The 5898-nt window shown below is 40.2% G+C and overlaps 1 pseudogene; it reads right to left on the bottom strand.

Moving 5' to 3' along the window:
• Positions 1-4756: 4756 nt before the first annotated feature.
• LOC105741673 lies at positions 4757-5296 on the bottom strand (annotated as a pseudogene).
• Positions 5297-5898: the final 602 nt, after the last annotated feature.

Below are 5898 nucleotides of genomic sequence, written 5' to 3'. Positions count from 1 at the left end.
CAGTGGAGTAATGCATATTTAGCTTTTAGGGTGGTAACTAGTCAGGAAAGACACAGAAGATGCTGGCTATTGTTGCTCTTACTCCAAAAGCCAGGTCAGTTCTTGTTTTCCAGTTCTTCTACATGTTTAGGATATGACCTTCAGTGAGAAACACTGTAGTGAGAAGCATTTCTGTCTCTGTCCTTTTCACACCTATGCATTTCTATAGATGAACAGATTAATGTTTGTATTCTGCTTCGTTCATTTCTGCATATATCCAATGCTTCTTTCTTCCCCTGTTTCTTCCCTAAAATCAGTGGGAGCACTGAGGTGTTGGATTTTTGCTTCTCCAGATCAGCCTTCTGGGGAAGGGTGTGAGAGGAGCTTCAGAAGGAAGAGAGGTGCCCAGTGGGCAGGAGGTGGGGTGATGCGAATGGGCTGTGGGCACAGGCCACACTCACATCTCTTAGAGCCAAGTAATGCATGCACCTGTGAAACCAGCTGTAGTTTCTGCTTTCATGATAATGGTGGAGAGCATACCTGGCATCTGTGTCAGAACTGTTAGTGGAAGATACAGTAGAAAGCTATTACTGACACTTAGCCAATGAGGACAAGAGAAGTTACAACAATAAATTCTGTGGTGGCTTTGACAGTAATGACAAGTAGACAGCTCAAACCCAGCTGCAAGCAGTACTGCTGCCCACCACTGGAACTTGTGGTAAGCAAGACAACTGAGCATTCCATTTGTGTTGCCAGCACGGGAAACTTGTTTTTCCTTAGATTCGAGTGTGCTTTATGCATCTTAGAATTTCATGTAGTCCCTTGCATTGACCTCAGACTCTGATTCTAATAGGGATTTCATACTTTGGCTCAGTTTCTATTACTTAGGATAACTCTTTCAAACTTTGTTGTTCTTATGAAACTGTGATTTACATCTTGTATTATCACTGTAGGTGACTAACATCCTTTTTTTTTTTTGCGGAACTGGGGATTGAACTCAGGCCCTTGCGCTTGCCAGGGAAGCACTTATTCCACTGAGCCATCTCCCTGGCCCCCGACTAACCTCCTTTTTAAAGGAAATAGGACACTAGGCGTGCACAAACTAGTCTAGATTCCAACCTCAACTTCTCACAAATACATTTCCACCCACTCTCACATTCACATTCACACCCACATCACATTCCCTGTGACTGTACACATTGAAATGTGACCTCCAGCTGCCTTCTGTACCCTTTTGCTTCTAAGACCTAGCAAATTCACTTTTTCCTGATTCTTTATTCATTTCCCAGGAATGTTTTAATTTACATGAGTGAAACTTTCATTAATCTACTGAGATCACTGTTGTTAAGATCACAGTTAACTTCCTTATTTCTGAAACTAAAACCAATGACTTTTTTATCTTTTGATTTTGCTTATTATTTATTTTCTTAGGGTATATGTACAATATACAATAGTGATGTTCACTTTGGGGAATTGTTACATGCACATGATTTATCTTGATAATTTTGATCTCTTTCCTCCCCTCTCCCTCACTACCTCTCTCTTCCAATCTACTTTCCTACCAAGCTCTTTTGTTTCTTTTGGGTATCTTAGGTTTCTTAGTATGATGACGCATGTATACCCAGTGTATAGCCACCCAATTTGTAACAGTTGAGCTCTGGAGACAGCTTACTTGTCCATCAGTAGAAGAATAGATAAAAGAAAGGAGGCATAGATACACAACAGAATAGTGTTCAGCCATAAAAAACACAAAAATAATGTCATTTGCTGAAAAATGGATGAAATTTGAGACCATAATGAGAAGCGAAATAAGCGTAGATACTGAAAAGCTAGACAGTACCGGGTTTCTTGTATATGAGAAATTATCAACTTCTGGGCTTTATTTTTCTGGGTTTTTTGGTGCATTTGAAAATGCCCCTTACTCCATCATTCTGGGGGCTCATTTTCATTAAAGGAAATATATATGTGGTCAGATAATTGTACTGCCAATTTCTGCTGGTCTTTTGAAAGGACCAGTTAATGCTTAAAAGTTTTTTCTTTTTCTTTTTCTTATTTTTTTCTTTTGAATTTCTTACAACTTTTTTGTTATTGTTTTGTTTTGCTTTTTTCTTTAAACCAATCTTGTATATTTATATCTGGTAATGTGAACAACTAATTTGAAGATAACATCATGCAACACAGCAACCATTGCTGAATTCCTATTACTTTTTTTTAGTGAAATTTTGCATCATTTCTAATGTTTTTCTTCTATCACTATTTTGTGTTCTTTAAAAAAATTAAAAAAGTGTATCTACCAGAAATATCCTACCTGTCCCACAATAGGAAAATAATTCATTACTTCACACCATCTGAAGGAAGGCCTTATTACAGCATGAAGAATGTTCACTTAAAAATTTGATAGAAAAAGAGAAAGATTATCTAAAGTATGACTTGATTAATATATTTCAAAGTATATTTACTTCGAACAATGGAAGTAAATACAACAAAATACAGGAATTCTGGTGTTGTTATAGTAAAAAAAAAGATAACTTCATTCTATTAATTGTCCTGGGACTTCTTTGCTTTTCCTTCTTCTGCCTTCATCATGAGTTCATTTGCTTTCAATTCTTCTGTTGTCCACAGTTCTCTCACAGGCTGCTTTGTTGTTTGACCAAAAGTGAAAATTCTAGACAGTTTCTTCCACTCCCACAATTGTAACTACTGCCTACACACTGACGGCTCTTGTGTTTGCAGTCCACACATTTGTGAAGTCAAACTCCAATTGCCTGCTGGACATTTCTCCTTACTTGCTCCTCTCTGCACACACACAATGTTAGCTCACAAATCTCACTTTTATCAGTTGGAGAAGCCACCAGTCCTCCTTGGCTCAGATTTGAAATGTTGGGAATATCCTTGATGGCTTCTTTTTCCTGAATGTTAAAGTCTGTCAGATTTCAGTCTTGCTTGTTTTACTCTCAACCTTTTAAAGGCAAGTTCCTGCCTCATAATGTCTCACCCAGATCATGGTAATTGCCTCTTTCTTGGTCTCCCTGCACCCAGTGTTTTCCTTTTGTAAGCTGTTATTCTCAGATATTTTTTTCTCTATGACAGAAAGCTAGCGTATACCTTATCTGCTGAAACTGTGTCATTGTTCCCCAAGTGTAAACCATGGTAAAACAACCTCCTTATAGCTGCAAGTACCTTTTTCCTCTTCTTTGGCTGAAATTCGACTGGATTTTCTGTTGATGTCATCTCATTCTTTATGACCTTAATACATCTTTGGCAACACCTCTCCTGGAAATCACTTTTCTTCATTCAAGTTGGGTTATAGAATTTTCCCAAGAGCTTACTGAGGTGACTTTCTGTTTTGTACCATAACTATTTTCTATGCTTATTATGAGGTTTCTGAGAATGGGTCTGTGCTTTGTTTATCTCTGTTTCCCCAATATCCGACTGAGAATCTACCATATAATAGTCAATAAATGTTTGATAAATCAATAAATGACATGATAAAGCTCCTTTATTTTTATTTTGATTACATATTGTGTATTGAAAGCAGTAAGAGTTTCCACAGCACCAAATAAACCAGTTTTAAAGTTTCTCAAGGTAAATTTAATAGCTCCAGCTTCTTCAGTGTTTATCAAAATACAAAGGAAAAAAGTAGAGATCATCTTTTCTGACGGCAAATCAGACCCAGGCAGGCAAAAGGAGGAAGTTACTTCACACATAGAGGTGGGGGTGCTCCGGGACTGTGGTCAGGAGTGGACCAATAGACCCAGCTCGCATGCACTCCTGCTGGTAAAACTCAGACTTTGACTAATGCAAGTCCTGAGTGGGCACTGGGAATAGGCTGCTGCTCTAGCTGAATGCTGACTGAGGGGGAGGGTGAGCCCTGCACCCGTCATAACCCTCCCCACTGCCCCAAGGTGACCATGAGCACAAGCACGATGCTATGGATTGCAGGTGACCCAAAGATAGATAGGCCACAGGGTCTCAACTGTGACCATGCAATGGATGGCATTTGTTCATCACATCTCTGGAGTTCCCAGAGGAACAGCTGATCGGATGATCAGGCCGAACTGTACTAGGAATATTCTCCCTTCTGTGTGTTCAAGTGTCCTCACCTTGTAATTTGTAACTATTTTTAAAAATGCACTGAGTTTGGGTTATACACCAACCACCAAGTGGATCCTGATACCACTCTACAGCTCAGTGGCTCCTGTAGGCCAAGTGCCCTGCACCCAAATCCTTTCTCAGGACTAAGAGCGAGTTGATTTTTTTCTTTTTCTTTTCTTTTTTGTATTCTAGGGGTCTACAGGGTGTTCAGGGTCTTACTACTAGACTGGACTTGTAGTGATCTGCCTGTTTACAGCCTCCCAAGAGCTGGGATTACAGGCACATGCCACCATGCCCAGTCTCAATTGCTGTCTCAGCATGCCCCAGGGGTGGGGCTGGCACGGCAGGCTCCAGGATCAAACCCCCTTCCCCTGCACCTGCTTGCGGGTGCTTTAATCTTTTGAGCTATTTGGTTGGTTCTTGATTTTTTTCTTTACAATAAAAAAGCTGAGTAATATTGAATAGGAGTACCAGAAACTGCCTCAGTGGAAACAGAAACTATTTACATTAAATAAAAACCTGGCTGCAGGCTGAGTCTGCGCATGGACAGCGCGATGCGTGCACGTGGTGACCAACCCATGGAGACAGCTTCTGGCACTCAGGACCACGGAGTTGTAACTTTTGCCACATGAGAGGAAAATGGAGGGCAGAGAAGGAGGAAGTAAGAGGAAGGGGGTTCTGTTCACTTCTGGTTCTGGAGCTGATTAGAGAGCCAGTCCAGTCCTTCATAGAGCCTATCCCCACTTGTGGCACAGGTGACCTGAATGTACCAGTGCCTGTGGTATAGAGAGTGCAGCCCCAGCTTGTCTGTGATTTCAGCTACATTCATGGCATTGGGCAGTCCTGCTTGTTGGCAAACATGAGGAAGACAGTGTCTCTGAGCTCATCCTCAGCCACCGTCCTCATGAGCTCCTCCCAGGCCTCGTTCACACACTCTCTGTTATTTCTGTCCACTACAAAGATCAAGTCTTGGGTGTTCTGGAAGTAGTGGCACCACCATGGTTGAACCTTATCCTGACCACCCACATCCCACACGGTGAAGCTGATGTTCTTGTATTCTAGCCTGCACGTTGAAACCTATGGTAGGAATGGTGGTCACAATTTCACCAAGCTTCCATTTATAAAGAATCTTCTTTCCGGCAGAATCCAAGCCCACCATGGGAATATGCATTTCTTTTTTGCCAAAAAGGCCCTTGAAGAGGTTTGCAAAGATATTCCTCATGCTTGTTGTTGCGTGGAACTGACACCAGCCAGAGACCTCAGCGGTAGCCGCTCCGAGCCAGGCTTTGGTTTTACTGATAGAGCTTAAGAATGGGTAGTTCTGAACATTTTGGTCTCAGCAACTCTGTACACATTCAAAAATTGTTAAGGACCCCAAAGGATTTGCCTTATGTGGGTTATGACTATTATTTTCCACACTAAATTTTTATTTATTTATTGTTTACTTTTATTTTGAAGAGTAAAAACAGAAACAAAAACAAATAGAAAAAATGACAGAAACAGGGTAACATGCAACAATACATATGTTACAGATTTTCGAAACAAGAATAGTTAATTAACCATGGTTGTTATATTATCTATTTTTAACGTTAAATCTGTTGCTCAGATTAACAGATACAGTTATGCAAAATTGGACAAATAATTGATTATTAACCCTCACTTTCAAGCAATCTTAATTTTTTTCCTTGTCTTTTGAAAAAAATATTTTAAAGAGAGTATGATAATTGATAAGACATTAGAAACAGCATACACTTAGAAGACCAAGATGACAGGTATTCAGCCATGAGTTCTGTGTTACTCATTGCTGTCCTCGACGTAGTTGCT

This window comes from Octodon degus, unplaced genomic scaffold (assembly GCF_000260255.1).
Source record: "Octodon degus isolate 3935 unplaced genomic scaffold, OctDeg1.0 scaffold00019, whole genome shotgun sequence".
Classification (NCBI taxonomy): Eukaryota; Metazoa; Chordata; class Mammalia; order Rodentia; family Octodontidae; genus Octodon; species Octodon degus.
The sequence above is the reverse complement of the archived record's forward strand: the minus strand, read 5'-3'. Positions and strand labels throughout refer to the sequence as shown.